This window comes from Macaca nemestrina, chromosome Y (genome assembly GCF_043159975.1).
Source record: "Macaca nemestrina isolate mMacNem1 chromosome Y, mMacNem.hap1, whole genome shotgun sequence".
In the NCBI taxonomy this organism is placed as follows: domain Eukaryota; kingdom Metazoa; phylum Chordata; class Mammalia; order Primates; family Cercopithecidae; genus Macaca; species Macaca nemestrina.
Window position 1 is genome coordinate 14,555,239 of NC_092146.1, and position 26,186 is coordinate 14,581,424.

Sequence of the window (26,186 nt, forward strand, 5' to 3'; positions counted from 1 at the left end):
TTTCATTTGATCTGAGGAGATTTCCTTTGTCCCCGTAAGCTTCATTGCGCTAAGAAGCATCCCAAGGCAGATTTCAAGGAAACTGTGTGAGCAAACTGGTCACTGAAGAGAAAAGTGTCACTCTGGGAGTTGCATTCGCACATCGCAACGCAGTTTCTCAGAACGCTTCCTTCCAGTTTTTATCGGAGGCTATTTCCTTTTCCCCGTAGCCCTCAATGAGCTCCCAAATATCACTTTGCGGAATCCAGGAAAACAGTGCTAGCCAACTGCTACAAGAAGGGAAGGTGAATCTCTGTGTGGTGAATTGACACATCACAAAGCAATTTCGGAGACAGCTTCTTTCTCGTCACGACCTGAGGATGTTTCCGTTTTCACCGTGGGCCCTCAGTGCGCTCCCAGATAGCACTATGCAGATTCCACGGAAACGGTGTTAGCAAACTGCTTCGTGAAGACTAAGTGGGAACTCTGTGAGATGAATTCACGTTTCACTGAGAAGTTTCTCACAAAGCCTCTTTCCAGTTTTCATTTCACGATAGTTCCTTGGTCACCATGAGCTTCATTGCGCTGAGAAATAGCCCAGTGCAGATTGCAATCAAACAGTGTTAGCAAACGGGTCAGTGAAAAGGTGCGTGGAAGTCTAGGAGTCGCATTCACATGTCACAGTGCCGTTTCTCCGAAGGCTTCTTTCCAGTTTGTATCTGAGGACGTTTCTCTTTTCACCATATCCCTCCGTGGGCTCCCAAGAGTGGTGTAAGCCTTTGAAATGAACTCACACGTCACAAAGCTGTTTCTCAGAAAGCTGCACTCCGGTTTTTCTCGGAGGATATTCCCTTTCTCCCCACACTCTCCAAACCCATCCGAAATATCGGTTCTCAGAATCCACAAAAACAGCGCTGGGGAACGGCTCCAAGAAACAGTGATGTAACTCGGTCAGATGAAGTCACGTATCTGAAAGCAATTTCTGAGGAAGCTTCTGTCATTTTTATCTGAGGATACTTCCTTTGTCACGGTAAGCTGCGTAGCTCCAAGAAGTCTCCCATTGCGGATTTCAAGGAAACGGTCTTGTCAAACTCATCACTGAAGAGAAAAGTGTAACTCTGTGAGGTGCACTCACACAGCGCAATGCAGTTTCTCACAAAGCTTCTTGCCAGTGTGCATCTGAGGCTATTTCCTTTTCACCGGAGCCCTCAATGAGCTCCCAAATATCGCTTTGCAAATTCCACGAGAACAGTCTTCGCGAAGGGCTTCAGGAGGAGAAAGCTGCAATTCTGTGAGATGAATTCACAGATCACAAAGAAGTTTCTCAGAAAGCTTCCCTCTCCTTTGTAACGGAGGATATTTCCTTTGGCCCCGTAGTCCTCAAAGGGGTCTGAAATATCAGTTTCCAGATTCCACAGAAACAGGGGTAGCCAACGGCTCCATGAAGCACAGGTGTAATTCAGTGAGTTGAAGTCACACATCACAAAGCAGTTTCTCAGAAAGCTTCTATATTTTTGTTTTCGAGCTGAGGTTATTGGTGGTCTCGGAGCTCCACTGTGTGTCTTAGAGCAGGTTCTGCGAAAACACTGTTAGCAAGCTTCTCCATGGAAACAATGATAGAACTCTGTGAGCCGAATTCACCCACAGCAAAGGAGTTTCTGAGGAGAAACTCCTTTGAGTTTCTGAGGAGAATCCTCCCTGCGGATTTGTCTGAGTCTCGAGATTTCACGATTCACCATGGGATTCAACGCTATCCAAGATATCACTCGTGAGATTCTACAAACACAGTGCTAGCAAACTCCTCCAGGAAGGAGTGGTGTAACCCTGTGAAATGAATTCACACATCACGAAGCAGTTTCTCAGAGAGCTTCCTTCCGGTTTTTCTCGGAGGATAGTTCCTGTCCCCCTATACTCTTCAAGCGCATCCGAAATTGTGAGTTCTCAGAATCCACAAAAACCGTGCTAGGAAACGGCTCCAAGACCCAGTGATGCAACTCCGGGAGCTGAAGTCTCGTATCTGAAAGCAATTCCCGAGGAGGCTTCTTTCATTTCTTATCTGAGGATATTTCCTTTGTCACCGTAAGCTGCATAGCGCTGAGAAGTATCTCGTCGCAAACTTCAAGAAAACGAGGTGCTGGCAAACTGATCACTGAAGAGAAAAGTGTAACTCCGTGAGGCGCATTCACACACCGCAAGGCAGTTTCTCAGAAAGCTTCTTTCCGGTTCTTATCTGAGGATATTTTCTGTTCCCCGTAGCCCACAATGAGCTCCCAAAGATCACTTTGCAGAATCCACGGCAACGGTGTTAGCAAACCGCCACGAGAAGGTAAAGGTGAATCTCTGTGTGGTGGATTCAACATCACAGAGCAATTTCTGAGACAGCTTCTTTCTAGTTATTATCGGAGGATGTCTCCGTGTTCACCATGGGCCTCAATGCGCCCCCAAATATCACTTTGCAGATTCCACGGAAACAGTGTTAGCGAACGGCTTCCTGAAGACTCGGTTGTAACTCTGTGTGATGAATTCACGTATCACAGAGAAGTTTCTCACGCAGCTTCGCTCACGTTTTGCATCGAGGGTATTTCAGCGTAGGCCTGAATTCGAACCAAAGTAGCCCTCCTCAGGTTCCTCAAAGACCGTGTTAAATGACTCTTCCATGAAAGGGGCGTGTAACTCTGTGAGATGAATTCTCACATCACAATCCAGTTTCTAAGACAGCTTCTTTCTCATTTTATCTGAGGATATGTCCTCTGTGAGCTTCATTGCGCTAAGAAATATGCCATGGCAGATTTCAGGAAAACTGTGTTAGCAAGTTGATCACTGAAGAGAAAACTGTAACTCCGTGAGTTGCATTCACACATCCCGACGCCGTTTCTCAAAACACTTCTTTCCTGTTTTTGTCTGAGGACATTTCCCTTTTCACCATAGGCCTCAATGAGCTCCCAAATATCCCTTTGCGGAATCCATGAAAACAGTGTTAGCATACTGCTACAAGATGGTAAAGGTGATGCTCCGTGTGGGGAATTCAACATCACAAAGCAATGTCTGAGACGGCTTCTTTCTAGTTATCATCTGAGGACGTTTCCGTTTGCACCATGGGCCCTGAATGCGCCCCCAAATATCGCCTTGCAGATTCCAGGAAAACAGTGGTAGCAAACTCCTTCCTGAAGATTCAGCTGTAACTCTGTGTGTTGAATTCACGTAGCACAGAGAAGTGTCTCACAAAGCTTCTCTCACGTTTTTAATTGGGGATATGTCCTTCCTCAGCGTAGGCCTCAATTCCATCCAAAGTAGCCCTTCTCGGGTTCCTGAGAGACAGTGTTAAACGACTGCCCCACGAAACGCCGGTGTGACGCTGGGAGATGATTTCACACATCGCAAACCAGTTTCTAAGAAAGCTTCTTTTCATTTGATCTGAGGAGATTTCCTTTGTCCCCGTAAGCTTCATTGCGCTAAGAAGCATCCCAAGGCAGATTTCAAGGAAACTGTGTGAGCAAACTGGTCACTGAAGAGAAAAGTGTCACTCTGGGAGTTGCATTCGCACATCGCAACGCAGTTTCTCAGAACGCTTCCTTCCAGTTTTTATCGGAGGCTATTTCCTTTTCCCCGTAGCCCTCAATGAGCTCCCAAATATCACTTTGCGGAATCCAGGAAAACAGTGCTAGCCAACTGCTACAAGAAGGGAAGGTGAATCTCTGTGTGGTGAATTGACACATCACAAAGCAATTTCGGAGACAGCTTCTTTCTCGTCACGACCTGAGGATGTTTCCGTTTTCACCGTGGGCCCTCAGTGCGCTCCCAGATAGCACTATGCAGATTCCACGGAAACGGTGTTAGCAAACTGCTTCGTGAAGACTAAGTGGGAACTCTGTGAGATGAATTCACGTTTCACTGAGAAGTTTCTCACAAAGCCTCTTTCCAGTTTTCATTTCACGATAGTTCCTTGGTCACCATGAGCTTCATTGCGCTGAGAAATAGCCCAGTGCAGATTGCAATCAAACAGTGTTAGCAAACGGGTCAGTGAAAAGGTGCGTGGAAGTCTAGGAGTCGCATTCACATGTCACAGTGCCGTTTCTCCGAAGGCTTCTTTCCAGTTTGTATCTGAGGACGTTTCTCTTTTCACCATATCCCTCCGTGGGCTCCCAAGAGTGGTGTAAGCCTTTGAAATGAACTCACACGTCACAAAGCTGTTTCTCAGAAAGCTGCACTCCGGTTTTTCTCGGAGGATATTCCCTTTCTCCCCACACTCTCCAAACCCATCCGAAATATCGGTTCTCAGAATCCACAAAAACAGCGCTGGGGAACGGCTCCAAGAAACAGTGATGTAACTCGGTCAGATGAAGTCACGTATCTGAAAGCAATTTCTGAGGAAGCTTCTGTCATTTTTATCTGAGGATACTTCCTTTGTCACGGTAAGCTGCGTAGCTCCAAGAAGTCTCCCATTGCGGATTTCAAGGAAACGGTCTTGTCAAACTCATCACTGAAGAGAAAAGTGTAACTCTGTGAGGTGCACTCACACAGCGCAATGCAGTTTCTCACAAAGCTTCTTGCCAGTGTGCATCTGAGGCTATTTCCTTTTCACCGGAGCCCTCAATGAGCTCCCAAATATCGCTTTGCAAATTCCACGAGAACAGTCTTCGCGAAGGGCTTCAGGAGGAGAAAGCTGCAATTCTGTGAGATGAATTCACAGATCACAAAGAAGTTTCTCAGAAAGCTTCCCTCTCCTTTGTAACGGAGGATATTTCCTTTGGCCCCGTAGTCCTCAAAGGGGTCTGAAATATCAGTTTCCAGATTCCACAGAAACAGGGGTAGCCAACGGCTCCATGAAGCACAGGTGTAATTCAGTGAGTTGAAGTCACACATCACAAAGCAGTTTCTCAGAAAGCTTCTATATTTTTGTTTTCGAGCTGAGGTTATTGGTGGTCTCGGAGCTCCACTGTGTGTCTTAGAGCAGGTTCTGCGAAAACACTGTTAGCAAGCTTCTCCATGGAAACAATGATAGAACTCTGTGAGCCGAATTCACCCACAGCAAAGGAGTTTCTGAGGAGAAACTCCTTTGAGTTTCTGAGGAGAATCCTCCCTGCGGATTTGTCTGAGTCTCGAGATTTCACGATTCACCATGGGATTCAACGCTATCCAAGATATCACTCGTGAGATTCTACAAACACAGTGCTAGCAAACTCCTCCAGGAAGGAGTGGTGTAACCCTGTGAAATGAATTCACACATCACGAAGCAGTTTCTCAGAGAGCTTCCTTCCGGTTTTTCTCGGAGGATAGTTCCTGTCCCCCTATACTCTTCAAGCGCATCCGAAATTATGAGTTCTCAGAATCCACAAAAACCGTGCTAGGAAACGGCTCCAAGACCCAGTGATGCAACTCCGGGAGCTGAAGTCTCGTATCTGAAAGCAATTCCCGAGGAGGCTTCTTTCATTTCTTATCTGAGGATATTTCCTTTGTCACCGTAAGCTGCATAGCCCTGAGAAGTATCTCGTCGCAAACTTCAAGAAAACGAGGTGCTGGCAAACTGATCACTGAAGAGAAAAGTGTAACTCCGTGAGGCGCATTCACACACCGCAAGGCAGTTTCTCAGAAAGCTTCTTTCCGGTTCTTATCTGAGGATATTTTCTGTTCCCCGTAGCCCACAATGAGCTCCCAAAGATCACTTTGCAGAATCCACGGCAACGGTGTTAGCAAACCGCCACGAGAAGGTAAAGGTGAATCTCTGTGTGGTGGATTCAACATCACAGAGCAATTTCTGAGACAGCTTCTTTCTAGTTATTATCGGAGGATGTCTCCGTGTTCACCATGGGCCTCAATGCGCCCCCAAATATCACTTTGCAGATTCCACGGAAACAGTGTTAGCGAACGGCTTCCTGAAGACTCGGTTGTAACTCTGTGTGATGAATTCACGTATCACAGAGAAGTTTCTCACGCAGCTTCGCTCACGTTTTGCATCGAGGGTATTTCAGCGTAGGCCTGAATTCGAACCAAAGTAGCCCTCCTCAGGTTCCTCAAAGACCGTGTTAAATGACTCTTCCATGAAAGGGGCGTGTAACTCTGTGAGATGAATTCTCACATCACAATCCAGTTTCTAAGACAGCTTCTTTCTCATTTTATCTGAGGATATGTCCTCTGTGAGCTTCATTGCGCTAAGAAATATGCCATGGCAGATGTCAGGAAAACTGTGTTAGCAAGTTGATCACTGAAGAGAAAACTGTAACTCCGTGAGTTGCATTCACACATCCCGACGCCGTTTCTCAAAACACTTCTTTCCTGTTTTTGTCTGAGGACATTTCCCTTTTCACCATAGGCCTCAATGAGCTCCCAAATATCCCTTTGCGGAATCCATGAAAACAGTGTTAGCATACTGCTACAAGATGGTAAAGGTGACGCTCCGTGTGGGGAATTCAACATCACAAAGCAATGTCTGAGACGGCTTCTTTCTAGTTATCATCTGAGGACGTTTCCGTTTGCACCATGGGCCCTGAATGCGCCCCCAAATATCGCCTTGCAGATTCCAGGAAAACAGTGGTAGCAAACTGCTTCCTGAAGATTCAGCTGTAACTCTGTGTGTTGAATTCACGTAGCACAGAGAAGTGTCTCACAAAGCTTCTCTCACGTTTTTAATTGGGGATATGTCCTTCCTCAGCGTAGGCCTCAATTCCATCCAAAGTAGCCCTTCTCGGGTTCCTGAGAGACAGTGTTAAACGACTGCCCCACGAAACGCCGGTGTGACGCTGGGAGATGATTTCACACATCGCAAACCAGTTTCTAAGAAAGCTTCTTTTCATTTGATCTGAGGAGATTTCCTTTGTCCCCGTAAGCTTCATTGCGCTAAGAAGCATCCCAAGGCAGATTTCAAGGAAACTGTGTGAGCAAACTGGTCACTGAAGAGAAAAGTGTCACTCTGGGAGTTGCATTCGCACATCGCAACGCAGTTTCTCAGAACGCTTCCTTCCAGTTTTTATCGGAGGCTATTTCCTTTTCCCCGTAGCCCTCAATGAGCTCCCAAATATCACTTTGCGGAATCCAGGAAAACAGTGCTAGCCAACTGCTACAAGAAGGGAAGGTGAATCTCTGTGTGGTGAATTGACACATCACAAAGCAATTTCGGAGACAGCTTCTTTCTCGTCACGACCTGAGGATGTTTCCGTTTTCACCGTGGGCCCTCAGTGCGCTCCCAGATAGCACTATGCAGATTCCACGGAAACGGTGTTAGCAAACTGCTTCGTGAAGACTAAGTGGGAACTCTGTGAGATGAATTCACGTTTCACTGAGAAGTTTCTCACAAAGCCTCTTTCCAGTTTTCATTTCACGATAGTTCCTTGGTCACCATGAGCTTCATTGCGCTGAGAAATAGCCCAGTGCAGATTGCAATCAAACAGTGTTAGCAAACGGGTCAGTGAAAAGGTGCGTGGAAGTCTAGGAGTCGCATTCACATGTCACAGTGCCGTTTCTCCGAAGGCTTCTTTCCAGTTTGTATCTGAGGACGTTTCTCTTTTCACCATATCCCTCCGTGGGCTCCCAAGAGTGGTGTAAGCCTTTGAAATGAACTCACACGTCACAAAGCTGTTTCTCAGAAAGCTGCACTCCGGTTTTTCTCGGAGGATATTCCCTTTCTCCCCACACTCTCCAAACCCATCCGAAATATCGGTTCTCAGAATCCACAAAAACAGCGCTGGGGAACGGCTCCAAGAAACAGTGATGTAACTCGGTCAGATGAAGTCACGTATCTGAAAGCAATTTCTGAGGAAGCTTCTGTCATTTTTATCTGAGGATACTTCCTTTGTCACGGTAAGCTGCGTAGCTCCAAGAAGTCTCCCATTGCGGATTTCAAGGAAACGGTCTTGTCAAACTCATCACTGAAGAGAAAAGTGTAACTCTGTGAGGTGCACTCACACAGCGCAATGCAGTTTCTCACAAAGCTTCTTGCCAGTGTGCATCTGAGGCTATTTCCTTTTCACCGGAGCCCTCAATGAGCTCCCAAATATCGCTTTGCAAATTCCACGAGAACAGTCTTCGCGAAGGGCTTCAGGAGGAGAAAGCTGCAATTCTGTGAGATGAATTCACAGATCACAAAGAAGTTTCTCAGAAAGCTTCCCTCTCCTTTGTAACGGAGGATATTTCCTTTGGCCCCGTAGTCCTCAAAGGGGTCTGAAATATCAGTTTCCAGATTCCACAGAAACAGGGGTAGCCAACGGCTCCATGAAGCACAGGTGTAATTCAGTGAGTTGAAGTCACACATCACAAAGCAGTTTCTCAGAAAGCTTCTATATTTTTGTTTTCGAGCTGAGGTTATTGGTGGTCTCGGAGCTCCACTGTGTGTCTTAGAGCAGGTTCTGCGAAAACACTGTTAGCAAGCTTCTCCATGGAAACAATGATAGAACTCTGTGAGCCGAATTCACCCACAGCAAAGGAGTTTCTGAGGAGAAACTCCTTTGAGTTTCTGAGGAGAATCCTCCCTGCGGATTTGTCTGAGTCTCGAGATTTCACGATTCACCATGGGATTCAACGCTATCCAAGATATCACTCGTGAGATTCTACAAACACAGTGCTAGCAAACTCCTCCAGGAAGGAGTGGTGTAACCCTGTGAAATGAATTCACACATCACGAAGCAGTTTCTCAGAGAGCTTCCTTCCGGTTTTTCTCGGAGGATAGTTCCTGTCCCCCTATACTCTTCAAGCCCATCCGAAATTATGAGTTCTCAGAATCCACAAAAACCGTGCTAGGAAACGGCTCCAAGACCCAGTGATGCAACTCCGGGAGCTGAAGTCTCGTATCTGAAAGCAATTCCCGAGGAGGCTTCTTTCATTTCTTATCTGAGGATATTTCCTTTGTCACCGTAAGCTGCATAGCGCTGAGAAGTATCTCGTCGCAAACTTCAAGAAAACGAGGTGCTGGCAAACTGATCACTGAAGAGAAAAGTGTAACTCCGTGAGGCGCATTCACACACCGCAAGGCAGTTTCTCAGAAAGCTTCTTTCCGGTTCTTATCTGAGGATATTTTCTGTTCCCCGTAGCCCACAATGAGCTCCCAAAGATCACTTTGCAGAATCCACGGCAACGGTGTTAGCAAACCGCCACGAGAAGGTAAAGGTGAATCTCTGTGTGGTGGATTCAACATCACAGAGCAATTTCTGAGACAGCTTCTTTCTAGTTATTATCGGAGGATGTCTCCGTGTTCACCATGGGCCTCAATGCGCCCCCAAATATCACTTTGCAGATTCCACGGAAACAGTGTTAGCGAACGGCTTCCTGAAGACTCGGTTGTAACTCTGTGTGATGAATTCACGTATCACAGAGAAGTTTCTCACGCAGCTTCGCTCACGTTTTGCATCGAGGGTATTTCAGCGTAGGCCTGAATTCGAACCAAAGTAGCCCTCCTCAGGTTCCTCAAAGACCGTGTTAAATGACTCTTCCATGAAAGGGGCGTGTAACTCTGTGAGATGAATTCTCACATCACAATCCAGTTTCTAAGACAGCTTCTTTCTCATTTTATCTGAGGATATGTCCTCTGTGAGCTTCATTGCGCTAAGAAATATGCCATGGCAGATGTCAGGAAAACTGTGTTAGCAAGTTGATCACTGAAGAGAAAACTGTAACTCCGTGAGTTGCATTCACACATCCCGACGCCGTTTCTCAAAACACTTCTTTCCTGTTTTTGTCTGAGGACATTTCCCTTTTCACCATAGGCCTCAATGAGCTCCCAAATATCCCTTTGCGGAATCCATGAAAACAGTGTTAGCATACTGCTACAAGATGGTAAAGGTGACGCTCCGTGTGGGGAATTCAACATCACAAAGCAATGTCTGAGACGGCTTCTTTCTAGTTATCATCTGAGGACGTTTCCGTTTGCACCATGGGCCCTGAATGCGCCCCCAAATATCGCCTTGCAGATTCCAGGAAAACAGTGGTAGCAAACTGCTTCCTGAAGATTCAGCTGTAACTCTGTGTGTTGAATTCACGTAGCACAGAGAAGTGTCTCACAAAGCTTCTCTCACGTTTTTAATTGGGGATATGTCCTTCCTCAGCGTAGGCCTCAATTCCATCCAAAGTAGCCCTTCTCGGGTTCCTGAGAGACAGTGTTAAACGACTGCCCCACGAAACGCCGGTGTGACGCTGGGAGATGATTTCACACATCGCAAACCAGTTTCTAAGAAAGCTTCTTTTCATTTGATCTGAGGAGATTTCCTTTGTCCCCGTAAGCTTCATTGCGCTAAGAAGCATCCCAAGGCAGATTTCAAGGAAACTGTGTGAGCAAACTGGTCACTGAAGAGAAAAGTGTCACTCTGGGAGTTGCATTCGCACATCGCAACGCAGTATCTCAGAACGCTTCCTTCCAGTTTTTATCGGAGGCTATTTCCTTTTCCCCGTAGCCCTCAATGAGCTCCCCAATACCACTTTGCGGAATCCAGGAAAACAGTGGTAGCCAACTGCTACAAGAAGGGAAGGTGAATCTCTGTGTGGTGAATTGACACATCACAAAGCAATTTCGGAGACAGCTTCTTTCTCGTCACGACCTGAGGATGTTTCCGTTTTCACCGTGGGCCCTCAGTGCGCTCCCAGATAGCACTATGCAGATTCCACGGAAACGGTGTTAGCAAACTGCTTCGTGAAGACTAAGTGGGAACTCTGTGAGATGAATTCACGTTTCACTGAGAAGTTTCTCACAAAGCCTCTTTCCAGTTTTCATTTCACGATAGTTCCTTGGTCACCATGAGCTTCATTGCGCTGAGAAATAGCCCAGTGCAGATTGCAATCAAACAGTGTTAGCAAACGGGTCAGTGAAAAGGTGCGTGGAAGTCTAGGAGTCGCATTCACATGTCACAGTGCCGTTTCTCCGAAGGCTTCTTTCCAGTTTGTATCTGAGGACGTTTCTCTTTTCACCATATCCCTCCGTGGGCTCCCAAGAGTGGTGTAAGCCTTTGAAATGAACTCACACGTCACAAAGCTGTTTCTCAGAAAGCTGCACTCCGGTTTTTCTCGGAGGATATTCCCTTTCTCCCCACACTCTCCAAACCCATCCGAAATATCGGTTCTCAGAATCCACAAAAACAGCGCTGGGGAACGGCTCCAAGAAACAGTGATGTAACTCGGTCAGATGAAGTCACGTATCTGAAAGCAATTTCTGAGGAAGCTTCTGTCATTTTTATCTGAGGATACTTCCTTTGTCACGGTAAGCTGCGTAGCTCCAAGAAGTCTCCCATTGCGGATTTCAAGGAAACGGTCTTGTCAAACTCATCACTGAAGAGAAAAGTGTAACTCTGTGAGGTGCACTCACACAGCGCAATGCAGTTTCTCACAAAGCTTCTTGCCAGTGTGCATCTGAGGCTATTTCCTTTTCACCGGAGCCCTCAATGAGCTCCCAAATATCGCTTTGCAAATTCCACGAGAACAGTCTTCGCGAAGGGCTTCAGGAGGAGAAAGCTGCAATTCTGTGAGATGAATTCACAGATCACAAAGAAGTTTCTCAGAAAGCTTCCCTCTCCTTTGTAACGGAGGATATTTCCTTTGGCCCCGTAGTCCTCAAAGGGGTCTGAAATATCAGTTTCCAGATTCCACAGAAACAGGGGTAGCCAACGGCTCCATGAAGCACAGGTGTAATTCAGTGAGTTGAAGTCACACATCACAAAGCAGTTTCTCAGAAAGCTTCTATATTTTTGTTTTCGAGCTGAGGTTATTGGTGGTCTCGGAGCTCCACTGTGTGTCTTAGAGCAGGTTCTGCGAAAACACTGTTAGCAAGCTTCTCCATGGAAACAATGATAGAACTCTGTGAGCCGAATTCACCCACAGCAAAGGAGTTTCTGAGGAGAAACTCCTTTGAGTTTCTGAGGAGAATCCTCCCTGCGGATTTGTCTGAGTCTCGAGATTTCACGATTCACCATGGGATTCAACGCTATCCAAGATATCACTCGTGAGATTCTACAAACACAGTGCTAGCAAACTCCTCCAGGAAGGAGTGGTGTAACCCTGTGAAATGAATTCACACATCACGAAGCAGTTTCTCAGAGAGCTTCCTTCCGGTTTTTCTCGGAGGATAGTTCCTGTCCCCCTATACTCTTCAAGCCCATCCGAAATTATGAGTTCTCAGAATCCACAAAAACCGTGCTAGGAAACGGCTCCAAGACCCAGTGATGCAACTCCGGGAGCTGAAGTCTCGTATCTGAAAGCAATTCCCGAGGAGGCTTCTTTCATTTCTTATCTGAGGATATTTCCTTTGTCACCGTAAGCTGCATAGCGCTGAGAAGTATCTCGTCGCAAACTTCAAGAAAACGAGGTGCTGGCAAACTGATCACTGAAGAGAAAAGTGTAACTCCGTGAGGCGCATTCACACACCGCAAGGCAGTTTCTCAGAAAGCTTCTTTCCGGTTCTTATCTGAGGATATTTTCTGTTCCCCGTAGCCCACAATGAGCTCCCAAAGATCACTTGGCAGAATCCACGGCAACGGTGTTAGCAAACCGCCACGAGAAGGTAAAGGTGAATCTCTGTGTGGTGGATTCAACATCACAGAGCAATTTCTGAGACAGCTTCTTTCTAGTTATTATCGGAGGATGTCTCCGTGTTCACCATGGGCCTCAATGCGCCCCCAAATATCACTTTGCAGATTCCACGGAAACAGTGTTAGCGAACGGCTTCCTGAAGACTCGGTTGTAACTCTGTGTGATGAATTCACGTATCACAGAGAAGTTTCTCACGCAGCTTCGCTCACGTTTTGCATCGAGGGTATTTCAGCGTAGGCCTGAAATCGAACCAAAGTAGCCCTCCTCAGGTTCCTCAAAGACCGTGTTAAATGACTCTTCCATGAAAGGGGCGTGTAACTCTGTGAGATGAATTCTCACATCACAATCCAGTTTCTAAGACAGCTTCTTTCTCATTTTATCTGAGGATATGTCCTCTGTAAGCTTCATTGCGCTAAGAAATATGCCATGGCAGATGTCAGGAAAACTGTGTTAGCAAGTTGATCACTGAAGAGAAAACTGTAACTCCGTGAGTTGCATTCACACATCCCGACGCCGTTTCTCAAAACACTTCTTTCCTGTTTTTGTCTGAGGACATTTCCCTTTTCACCATAGGCCTCAATGAGCTCCCAAATATCCCTTTGCGGAATCCATGAAAACAGTGTTAGCATACTGCTACAAGATGGTAAAGGTGACGCTCCGTGTGGGGAATTCAACATCACAAAGCAATGTCTGAGACGGCTTCTTTCTAGTTATCATCTGAGGACGTTTCCGTTTGCACCATGGGCCCTGAATGCGCCCCCAAATATCGCCTTGCAGATTCCAGGAAAACAGTGGCAGCAAACTGCTTCCTGAAGATTCAGCTGTAACTCTGTGTGTTGAATTCACGTAGCACAGAGAAGTGTCTCACACAGCTTCTCTCACGTTTTTAATTGGGGATATGTCCTTCCTCAGCGTAGGCCTCAATTCCATCCAAAGTAGCCCTTCTCGGGTTCCTGAGAGACAGTGTTAAACGACTGCCCCACGAAACGCCGGTGTGACGCTGGGAGATGATTTCACACATCGCAAACCAGTTTCTAAGAAAGCTTCTTTTCATTTGATCTGAGGAGATTTCCTTTGTCCCCGTAAGCTTCATTGCGCTAAGAAGCATCCCAAGGCAGATTTCAAGGAAACTGTGTGAGCAAACTGGTCACTGAAGAGAAAAGTGTCACTCTGGGAGTTGCATTCGCACATCGCAACGCAGTTTCTCAGAACGCTTCCTTCCAGTTTTTATCGGAGGCTATTTCCTTTTCCCCGTAGCCCTCAATGAGCTCCCAAATATCACTTTGCGGAATCCAGGAAAACAGTGCTAGCCAACTGCTACAAGAAGGGAAGGTGAATCTCTGTGTGGTGAATTGACACATCACAAAGCAATTTCGGAGACAGCTTCTTTCTCGTCACGACCTGAGGATGTTTCCGTTTTCACCGTGGGCCCTCAGTGCGCTCCCAGATAGCACTATGCAGATTCCACGGAAACGGTGTTAGCAAACTGCTTCGTGAAGACTAAGTGGGAACTCTGTGAGATGAATTCACGTTTCACTGAGAAGTTTCTCACAAAGCCTCTTTCCAGTTTTCATTTCACGATAGTTCCTTGGTCACCATGAGCTTCATTGCGCTGAGAAATAGCCCAGTGCAGATTGCAATCAAACAGTGTTAGCAAACGGGTCAGTGAAAAGGTGCGTGGAAGTCTAGGAGTCGCATTCACATGTCACAGTGCCGTTTCTCCGAAGGCTTCTTTCCAGTTTGTATCTGAGGACGTTTCTCTTTTCACCATATCCCTCCGTGGGCTCCCAAGAGTGGTGTAAGCCTTTGAAATGAACTCACACGTCACAAAGCTGTTTCTCAGAAAGCTGCACTCCGGTTTTTCTCGGAGGATATTCCCTTTCTCCCCACACTCTCCAAACCCATCCGAAATATCGGTTCTCAGAATCCACAAAAACAGCGCTGGGGAACGGCTCCAAGAAACAGTGATGTAACTCGGTCAGATGAAGTCACGTATCTGAAAGCAATTTCTGAGGAAGCTTCTGTCATTTTTATCTGAGGATACTTCCTTTGTCACGGTAAGCTGCGTAGCTCCAAGAAGTCTCCCATTGCGGATTTCAAGGAAACGGTCTTGTCAAACTCATCACTGAAGAGAAAAGTGTAACTCTGTGAGGTGCACTCACACAGCGCAATGCAGTTTCTCACAAAGCTTCTTGCCAGTGTGCATCTGAGGCTATTTCCTTTTCACCGGAGCCCTCAATGAGCTCCCAAATATCGCTTTGCAAATTCCACGAGAACAGTCTTCGCGAAGGGCTTCAGGAGGAGAAAGCTGCAATTCTGTGAGATGAATTCACAGATCACAAAGAAGTTTCTCAGAAAGCTTCCCTCTCCTTTGTAATGGAGGATATTTCCTTTGGCCCCGTAGTCCTCAAAGGGGTCTGAAATATCAGTTTCCAGATTCCACAGAAACAGGGGTAGCCAACGGCTCCATGAAGCACAGGTGTAATTCAGTGAGTTGAAGTCACACATCACAAAGCAGTTTCTCAGAAAGCTTCTATATTTTTGTTTTCGAGCTGAGGTTATTTGTGGTCTCGGAGCTCCACTGTGTGTCTTAGAGCAGGTTCTGCGAAAACACTGTTAGCAAGCTTCTCCATGGAAACAATGATAGAACTCTGTGAGCCGAATTCACCCACAGCAAAGGAGTTTCTGAGGAGAAACTCCTTTGAGTTTCTGAGGAGAATCCTCCCTGCGGATTTGTCTGAGTCTCGAGATTTCACGATTCACCATGGGATTCAACGCTATCCAAGATATCACTCGTGAGATTCTACAAACACAGTGCTAGCAAACTCCTCCAGGAAGGAGTGGTGTAACCCTGTGAAATGAATTCACACATCACGAAGCAGTTTCTCAGAGAGCTTCCTTCCGGTTTTTCTCGGAGGATAGTTCCTGTCCCCCTATACTCTTCAAGCCCATCCGAAATTGTGAGTTCTCAGAATCCACAAAAACCGTGCTAGGAAACGGCTCCAAGACCCAGTGATGCAACTCCGGGAGCTGAAGTCTCGTATCTGAAAGCAATTCCCGAGGAAGCTTCTTTCATTTCTTATCTGAGGATATTTCCTTTGTCACCGTAAGCTGCATAGCGCTGAGAAGTATCTCGTCGCAAACTTCAAGAAAACGAGGTGCTGGCAAACTGATCACTGAAGAGAAAAGTGTAACTCCGTGAGGCGCATTCACACACCACAAGGCAGTTTCTCAGAAAGCTTCTTTCCGGTTCTTATCTGAGGATATTTTCTGTTCCCCGTAGCCCACAATGAGCTCCCAAAGATCACTTGGCAGAATCCACGGCAACGGTGTTAGCAAACCGCCACGAGAAGGTAAAGGTGAATCTCTGTGTGGTGGATTCAACATCACAGAGCAATTTCTGAGACAGCTTCTTTCTAGTTATTATCGGAGGATGTCTCCGTGTTCACCATGGGCCTCAATGCGCCCCCAAATATCACTTTGCAGATTCCACGGAAACAGTGTTAGCGAACGGCTTCCTGAAGACTCGGTTGTAACTCTGTGTGATGAATTCACGTATCACAGAGAAGTTTCTCACGCAGCTTCGCTCACGTTTTGCATCGAGGGTATTTCAGCGTAGGCCTGAAATCGAACCAAAGTAGCCCTCCTCAGGTTCCTCAAAGACCGTGTTAAATGACTCTTCCATGAAAGGGGCGTGTAACTCTGTGAGATGAATTCTCACATCACAATCCAGTTTCTAAGACAGCTTCTTTCTCATTTTATCTGAGGATATGTCCTCTGTAAGCTTCATTGCGCTAAGAAATATGCCATGGCAGATGTCAGGAAAACTGTGTTAGCAAGTTGATCACTGAAGAGAAAACTGTAACTCCGTGAGTTGCATTCACACATCCCGACGCCGTTTCTCAAAACACTTCTTTCCTGTTTTTGTCTGAGGACATTTCCCTTTTCACCATAGGCCTCAATGAGCTCCCAAATATCCCTTTGCGGAATCCATGAAAACAGTGTTAGCATACTGCTACAAGATGGTAAAGGTGACGCTCCGTGTGGGGAATTCAACATCACAAAGCAATGTCTGAGACGGCTTCTTTCTAGTTATCATCTGAGGACGTTTCCGTTTGCACCATGGGCCCTGAATGCGCCCCCAAATATCGCCTTGCAGATTCCAGGAAAACAGTGGCAGCAAACTGCTTCCTGAAGATTCAGCTGTAACTCTGTGTGTTGAATTCACGTAGCACAGAGAAGTGTCTCACACAGCTTCTCTCACGTTTTTAATTGGGGATATGTCCTTCCTCAGCGTAGGCCTCAATTCCATCCAAAGTAGCCCTTCTCGGGTTCCTGAGAGACAGTGTTAAACGACTGCCCCACGAAACGCCGGTGTGACGCTGGGAGATGATTTCACACATCGCAAACCAGTTTCTAAGAAAGCTTCTTTTCATTTGATCTGAGGAGATTTCCTTTGTCCCCGTAAGCTTCATTGCGCTAAGAAGCATCCCAAGGCAGATTTCAAGGAAACTGTGTGAGCAAACTGGTCACTGAAGAGAAAAGTGTCACTCTGGGAGTTGCATTCGCACATCGCAACGCAGTTTCTCAGAACGCTTCCTTCCAGTTTTTATCGGAGGCTATTTCCTTTTCCCCGTAGCCCTCAATGAGCTCCCAAATATCACTTTGCGGAATCCAGGAAAACAGTGCTAGCCAACTGCTACAAGAAGGGAAGGTGAATCTCTGTGTGGTGAATTGACACATCACAAAGCAATTTCGGAGACAGCTTCTTTCTCGTCACGACCTGAGGATGTTTCCGTTTTCACCGTGGGCCCTCAGTGCGCTCCCAGATAGCACTATGCAGATTCCACGGAAACGGTGTTAGCAAACTGCTTCGTGAAGACTAAGTGGGAACTCTGTGAGATGAATTCACGTTTCACTGAGAAGTTTCTCACAAAGCCTCTTTCCAGTTTTCATTTCACGATAGTTCCTTGGTCACCATGAGCTTCATTGCGCTGAGAAATAGCCCAGTGCAGATTGCAATCAAACAGTGTTAGCAAACGGGTCAGTGAAAAGGTGCGTGGAAGTCTAGGAGTCGCATTCACATGTCACAGTGCCGTTTCTCCGAAGGCTTCTTTCCAGTTTGTATCTGAGGACGTTTCTCTTTTCACCATATCCCTCCGTGGGCTCCCAAGAGTGGTGTAAGCCTTTGAAATGAACTCACACGTCACAAAGCTGTTTCTCAGAAAGCTGCACTCCGGTTTTTCTCGGAGGATATTCCCTTTCTCCCCACACTCTCCAAACCCATCCGAAATATCGGTTCTCAGAATCCACAAAAACAGCGCTGGGGAACGGCTCCAAGAAACAGTGATGTAACTCGGTCAGATGAAGTCACGTATCTGAAAGCAATTTCTGAGGAAGCTTCTGTCATTTTTATCTGAGGATACTTCCTTTGTCACGGTAAGCTGCGTAGCTCCAAGAAGTCTCCCATTGCGGATTTCAAGGAAACGGTCTTGTCAAACTCATCACTGAAGAGAAAAGTGTAACTCTGTGAGGTGCACTCACACAGCGCAATGCAGTTTCTCACAAAGCTTCTTGCCAGTGTGCATCTGAGGCTATTTCCTTTTCACCGGAGCCCTCAATGAGCTCCCAAATATCGCTTTGCAAATTCCACGAGAACAGTCTTCGCGAAGGGCTTCAGGAGGAGAAAGCTGCAATTCTGTGAGATGAATTCACAGATCACAAAGAAGTTTCTCAGAAAGCTTCCCTCTCCTTTGTAATGGAGGATATTTCCTTTGGCCCCGTAGTCCTCAAAGGGGTCTGAAATATCAGTTTCCAGATTCCACAGAAACAGGGGTAGCCAACGGCTCCATGAAGCACAGGTGTAATTCAGTGAGTTGAAGTCACACATCACAAAGCAGTTTCTCAGAAAGCTTCTATATTTTTGTTTTCGAGCTGAGGTTATTTGTGGTCTCGGAGCTCCACTGTGTGTCTTAGAGCAGGTTCTGCGAAAACACTGTTAGCAAGCTTCTCCATGGAAACAATGATAGAACTCTGTGAGCCGAATTCACCCACAGCAAAGGAGTTTCTGAGGAGAATCCTCCCTGCGGATTTGTCTGAGTCTCGAGATTTCACGATTCACCATGGGATTCAACGCTATCCAAGATATCACTCGTGAGATTCTACAAACACAGTGCTAGCAAACTCCTCCAGGAAGGAGTGGTGTAACCCTGTGAAATGAATTCACACATCACGAAGCAGTTTCTCAGAGAGCTTCCTTCCGGTTTTTCTCGGAGGATAGTTCCTGTCCCCCTATACTCTTCAAGCCCATCCGAAATTGTGAGTTCTCAGAATCCACAAAAACCGTGCTAGGAAACGGCTCCAAGACCCAGTGATGCAACTCCGGGAGCTGAAGTCTCGTATCTGAAAGCAATTCCCGAGGAAGCTTCTTTCATTTCTTATCTGAGGATATTTCCTTTGTCACCGTAAGCTGCATAGCGCTGAGAAGTATCTCGTCGCAAACTTCAAGAAAACGAGGTGCTGGCAAACTGATCACTGAAGAGAAAAGTGTAACTCCGTGAGGCGCATTCACACACCGCAAGGCAGTTTCTCAGAAAGCTTCTTTCCGGTTCTTATCTGAGGATATTTTCTGTTCCCCGTAGCCCACAATGAGCTCCCAAAGATCACTTTGCAGAATCCACGGCAACGGTGTTAGCAAACCGCTACGAGAAGGTAAAGGTGAATCTCTGTGTGGTGGATTCAACATCACAGAGCAATTTCTGAGACAGCTTCTTTCTAGTTATTATCGGAGGATGTCTCCGTGTTCACCATGGGCCTCAATGCGCCCCCAAATATCACTTTGCAGATTCCACGGAAACAGTGTTAGCGAACGGCTTCCTGAAGACTCGGTTGTAACTCTGTGTGATGAATTCACGTATCACAGAGAAGTTTCTCACGCAGCTTCGCTCACGTTTTGCATCGAGGGTATTTCAGCGTAGGCCTGAATTCGAACCAAAGTAGCCCTCCTCAGGTTCCTCAAAGACCGTGTTAAATGACTCTTCCATGAAAGGGGCGTGTAACTCTGTGAGATGAATTCTCACATCACAATCCAGTTTCTAAGACAGCTTCTTTCTCATTTTATCTGAGGATATGTCCTCTGTAAGCTTCATTGCGCTAAGAAATATGCCATGGCAGATTTCAGGAAAACTGTGTTAGCAAGTTGATCACTGAAGAGAAAACTGTAACTCCGTGAGTTGCATTCACACATCCCGACGCCGTTTCTCAAAACACTTCTTTCCTGTTTTTGTCTGAGGACATTTCCCTTTTCACCATAGGCCTCAATGAGCTCCCAAATATCCCTTTGCGGAATCCATGAAAACAGTGTTAGCATACTGCTACAAGATGGTAAAGGTGACGCTCCGTGTGGGGAATTCAACATCACAAAGCAATGTCTGAGACGGCTTCTTTCTAGTTATCATCTGAGGACGTTTCCGTTTGCACCATGGGCCCTGAATGCGCCCCCAAATATCGCCTTGCAGATTCCAGGAAAACAGTGGTAGCAAACTGCTTCCTGAAGATTCAGCTGTAACTCTGTGTGTTGAATTCACGTAGCACAGAGAAGTGTCTCACAAAGCTTCTCTCACGTTTTTAATTGGGGATATGTCCTTCCTCAGCGTAGGCCTCAATTCCATCCAAAGTAGCCCTTCTCGGGTTCCTGAGAGACAGTGTTAAACGACTGCCCCACGAAACGCCGGTGTGACGCTGGGAGATCATTTCACACATCGCAAACCAGTTTCTAAGAAAGCTTCTTTTCATTTGATCTGAGGAGATTTCCTTTGTCCCCGTAAGCTTCATTGCGCTAAGAAGCATCCCAAGGCAGATTTCAAGGAAACTGTGTGAGCAAACTGGTCACTGAAGAGAAAAGTGTCACTCTGGGAGTTGCATTCGCACATCGCAACGCAGTTTCTCAGAACGCTTCCTTCCAGTTTTTATCGGAGGCTATTTCCTTTTCCCCGTAGCCCTCAATGAGCTCCCCAATACCACTTTGCGGAATCCAGGAAAACAGTGCTAGCCAACTGCTACAAGAAGGGAAGGTGAATCTCTGTGTGGTGAATTGACACATCACAAAGCAATTTCGGAGACAGCTTCTTTCTCGTCACGACCTGAGGATGTTTCCGTTTTCACCGTGGGCCCTCAGTGCGCTCCCAGATAGCACTATGCAGATTCCACGGAAACGGTGTTAGCAAACTGCTTCGTGAAGACTAAGTGGGAACTCTGTGAGATGAATTCACGTTTCACTGAGAAGTTTCTCACAAAGCCTCTTTCCAGTTTTCATTTCACGATAGTTCCTTGGTCACCATGAGCTTCATTGCGCTGAGAAATAGCCCAGTGCAGATTGCAATCAAACAGTGTTAGCAAACGGGTCAGTGAAAAGGTGCGTGGAAGTCTAGGAGTCGCATTCACATGTCACAATGCAGTTTCTCCGAAGGCTTCTTTCCAGTTTGTATCTGAGGACGTTTCTCTTTTCACCATATCCCTCCGTGGGCTCCCAAGAGTGGTGTAAGCCTTTGAAATGAACTCACACGTCACAAAGCTGTTTCTCAGAAAGCTGCACTCCGGTTTTTCTCGGAGGATATTCCCTTTCTCCCCACACTCTCCAAACCCATCCGAAATATCGGTTCTCAGAATCCACAAAAACAGCGCTGGGGAACGGCTCCAAGAAACAGTGATGTAACTCGGTCAGATGAAGTCACGTATCTGAAAGCAATTTCTGAGGAAGCTTCTGTCATTTTTATCTGAGGATACTTCCTTTGTCACGGTAAGCTGCGTAGCTCCAAGAAGTCTCCCATTGCGGATTTCAAGGAAACGGTCTTGTCAAACTCATCACTGAAGAGAAAAGTGTAACTCTGTGAGGTGCACTCACACAGCGCAATGCAGTTTCTCACAAAGCTTCTTGCCAGTGTGCATCTGAGGCTATTTCCTTTTCACCGGAGCCCTCAATGAGCTCCCAAATATCGCTTTGCAAATTCCACGAGAACAGTCTTCGCGAAGGGCTTCAGGAGGAGAAAGCTGCAATTCTGTGAGATGAATTCACAGATCACAAAGAAGTTTCTCAGAAAGCTTCCCTCTCCTTTGTAACGGAGGATATTTCCTTTGGCCCCGTAGTCCTCAAAGGGGTCTGAAATATCAGTTTCCAGATTCCACAGAAACAGGGGTAGCCAACGGCTCCATGAAGCACAGGTGTAATTCAGTGAGTTGAAGTCACACATCACAAAGCAGTTTCTCAGAAAGCTTCTATATTTTTGTTTTCGAGCTGAGGTTATTGGTGGTCTCGGAGCTCCACTGTGTGTCTTAGAGCAGGTTCTGCGAAAACACTGTTAGCAAGCTTCTCCATGGAAACAATGATAGAACTCTGTGAGCCGAATTCACCCACAGCAAAGGAGTTTCTGAGGAGAAACTCCTTTGAGTTTCTGAGGAGAATCCTCCCTGCGGATTTGTCTGAGTCTCGAGATTTCACGATTCACCATGGGATTCAACGCTATCCAAGATATCACTCGTGAGATTCTACAAACACAGTGCTAGCAAACTCCTCCAGGAAGGAGTGGTGTAACCCTGTGAAATGAATTCACACATCACGAAGCAGTTTCTCAGAGAGCTTCCTTCCGGTTTTTCTCGGAGGATAGTTCCTGTCCCCCTATACTCTTCAAGCCCATCCGAAATTATGAGTTCTCAGAATCCACAAAAACCGTGCTAGGAAACGGCTCCAAGACCCAGTGATGCAACTCCGGGAGCTGAAGTCTCGTATCTGAAAGCAATTCCCGAGGAGGCTTCTTTCATTTCTTATCTGAGGATATTTCCTTTGTCACCGTAAGCTGCATAGCGCTGAGAAGTATCTCGTCGCAAACTTCAAGAAAACGAGGTGCTGGCAAACTGATCACTGAAGAGAAAAGTGTAACTCCGTGAGGCGCATTCACACACCGCAAGGCAGTTTCTCAGAAAGCTTCTTTCCGGTTCTTATCTGAGGATATTTTCTGTTCCCCGTAGCCCACAATGAGCTCCCAAAGATCACTTGGCAGAATCCACGGCAACGGTGTTAGCAAACCGCCACGAGAAGGTAAAGGTGAATCTCTGTGTGGTGGATTCAACATCACAGAGCAATTTCTGAGACAGCTTCTTTCTAGTTATTATCGGAGGATGTCTCCGTGTTCACCATGGGCCTCAATGCGCCCCCAAATATCACTTTGCAGATTCCACGGAAACAGTGTTAGCGAACGGCTTCCTGAAGACTCGGTTGTAACTCTGTGTGATGAATTCACGTATCACAGAGAAGTTTCTCACGCAGCTTCGCTCACGTTTTGCATCGAGGGTATTTCAGCGTAGGCCTGAATTCGAACCAAAGTAGCCCTCCTCAGGTTCCTCAAAGACCGTGTTAAATGACTCTTCCATGAAAGGGGCGTGTAACTCTGTGAGATGAATTCTCACATCACAATCCAGTTTCTAAGACAGCTTCTTTCTCATTTTATCTGAGGATATGTCCTCTGTAAGCTTCATTGCGCTAAGAAATATGCCATGGCAGATTTCAGGAAAACTGTGTTAGCAAGTTGATCACTGAAGAGAAAACTGTAACTCCGTGAGTTGCATTCACACATCCCGACGCCGTTTCTCAAAACACTTCTTTCCTGTTTTTGTCTGAGGACATTTCCCTTTTCACCATAGGCCTCAATGAGCTCCCAAATATCCCTTTGCGGAATCCATGAAAAGAGTGTTAGCATACTGCTACAAGATGGTAAAGGTGACGCTCCGTGTGGGGAATTCAACATCACAAAGCAATGTCTGAGACGGCTTCTTTCTAGTGATCATCTGAGGACGTTTCCGTTTGCACCATGGGCCCTGAATGCGCCCCCAAATATCGCCTTGCAGATTCCAGGAAAACAGTGGTAGCAAACTGCTTCCTGAAGATTCAGCTGTAACTCTGTGTGTTGAATTCACGTAGCACAGAGAAGTGTCTCACAAAGCTTCTCTCACGTTTTTAATTGGGGATATGTCCTTCCTCAGCGTAGGCCTCAATTCCATCCAAAGTAGCCCTTCTCGGGTTCCTGAGAGACAGTGTTAAACGACTGCCCCACGAAACGCCGGTGTGACGCTGGGAGATCATTTCACACGTCGCAAACCAGTTTCTAAGAAAGCTTCTTTTCATTTGATCTGAGGAGATTTCCTTTGTCCCCGTAAGCTTCATTGCGCTAAGAAGCATCCCAAGGCAGATTTCAAGGAAACTGTGTGAGCAAACTGGTCACTGAAGAGAAAAGTGTCACTCTGGGAGTTGCATTCGCACATCGCAACGCAGTTTCTCAGAACGCTTCCTTCCAGTTTTTATCGGAGGCTATTTCCTTTTCCCCGTAGCCCTCAATGAGCTCCCAAATATCACTTTGCGGAATCCAGGAAAACAGTGCTAGCCAACTGCTACAAGAAGGGAAGGTGAATCTCTGTGTGGTGAATTGACACATCACAAAGCAATTTCGGAGACAGCTTCTTTCTCGTCACGACCTGAGGATGTTTCCGTTTTCACCGTGGGCCCTCAGTGCGCTCCCAGATAGCACTATGCAGATTCCACGGAAACGGTGTTAGCAAACTGCTTCGTGAAGACTAAGTGGGAACTCTGTGAGATGAATTCACGTTTCACTGAGAAGTTTCTCACAAAGCCTCTTTCCAGTTTTCATTTCACGATAGTTCCTTGGTCACCATGAGCTTCATTGCGCTGAGAAATAGCCCAGTGCAGATTGCAATCAAACAGTGTTAGCAAACGGGTCAGTGAAAAGGTGCGTGGAAGTCTAGGAGTCGCATTCACATGTCACAGTGCCGTTTCTCCGAAGGCTTCTTTCCAGTTTGTATCTGAGGACGTTTCTCTTTTCACCATATCCCTCCATGGGCTCCCAAGAGTGGTGTAAGCCTTTGAAATGAACTCACACGTCACAAAGCTGTTTCTCAGAAAGCTGCACTCCGGTTTTTCTCGGAGGATATTCCCTTTCTCCCCACACTCTCCAAACCCATCCGAAATATCGGTTCTCAGAATCCACAAAAACAGCGCTGGGGAACGGCTCCAAGAAACAGTGATGTAACTCGGTCAGATGAAGTCACGTATCTGAAAGCAATTTCTGAGGAAGCTTCTGTCATTTTTATCTGAGGATACTTCCTTTGTCACGGTAAGCTGCGTAGCTCCAAGAAGTCTCCCATTGCGGATTTCAAGGAAACGGTCTTGTCAAACTCATCACTGAAGAGCAAAGTGTAACTCTGTGAGGTGCACTCACACAGCGCAATGCAGTTTCTCACAAAGCTTCTTGCCAGTGTGCATCTGAGGCTATTTCCTTTTCACCGGAGCCCTCAATGAGCTCCCAAATATCGCTTTGCAAATTCCACGAGAACAGTCTTCGCGAAGGGCTTCAGGAGGAGAAAGCTGCAATTCTGTGAGATGAATTCACAGATCACAAAGAAGTTTCTCAGAAAGCTTCCCTCTCCTTTGTAACGGAGGATATTTCCTTTGGCCCCGTAGTCCTCAAAGGGGTCTGAAATATCAGTTTCCAGATTCCACAGAAACAGGGGTAGCCAACGGCTCCATGAAGCACAGGTGTAATTCAGTGAGTTGAAGTCACACATCACAAAGCAGTTTCTCAGAAAGCTTCTATATTTTTGTTTTCGAGCTGAGGTTATTTGTGGTCTCGGAGCTCCACTGTGTGTCTTAGAGCAGGTTCTGCGAAAACACTGTTAGCAAGCTTCTCCATGGAAACAATGATAGAACTCTGTGAGCCGAATTCACCCACAGCAAAGGAGTTTCTGAGGAGAAACTCCTTTGAGTTTCTGAGGAGAATCCTCCCTGCGGATTTGTCTGAGTCTCGAGATTTCACGATTCACCATGGGATTCAACGCTATCCAAGATATCACTCGTGAGATTCTACAAACACAGTGCTAACAAACTCCTCCAGGAAGGAGTGGTGTAACCCTGTGAAATGAATTCACACATCACGAAGCAGTTTCTCAGAGAGCTTCCTTCCGGTTTTTCTCGGAGGATAGTTCCTGTCCCCCTATACTCTTCAAGCCCATCCGAAATTGTGAGTTCTCAGAATCCACAAAAACCGTGCTAGGAAACGGCTCCAAGACCCAGTGATGCAACTCCGGGAGCTGAAGTCTCGTATCTGAAAGCAATTCCCGAGGAAGCTTCTTTCATTTCTTATCTGAGGATATTTCCTTTGTCACCGTAAGCTGCATAGCGCTGAGAAGTATCTCGTCGCAAACTTCAAGAAAACGAGGTGCTGGCAAACTGATCACTGAAGAGAAAAGTGTAACTCCGTGAGGCGCATTCACACACCGCAAGGCAGTTTCTCAGAAAGCTTCTTTCCGGTTCTTATCTGAGGATATTTTCTGTTCCCCGTAGCCCACAATGAGCTCCCAAAGATCACTTTGCAGAATCCACGGCAACGGTGTTAGCAAACCGCTACGAGAAGGTAAAGGTGAATCTCTGTGTGGTGGATTCAACATCACAGAGCAATTTCTGAGACAGCTTCTTTCTAGTTATTATCGGAGGATGTCTCCGTGTTCACCATGGGCCTCAATGCGCCCCCAAATATCACTTTGCAGATTCCACGGAAACAGTGTTAGCGAACGGCTTCCTGAAGACTCGGTTGTAACTCTGTGTGATGAATTCACGTATCACAGAGAAGTTTCTCACGCAGCTT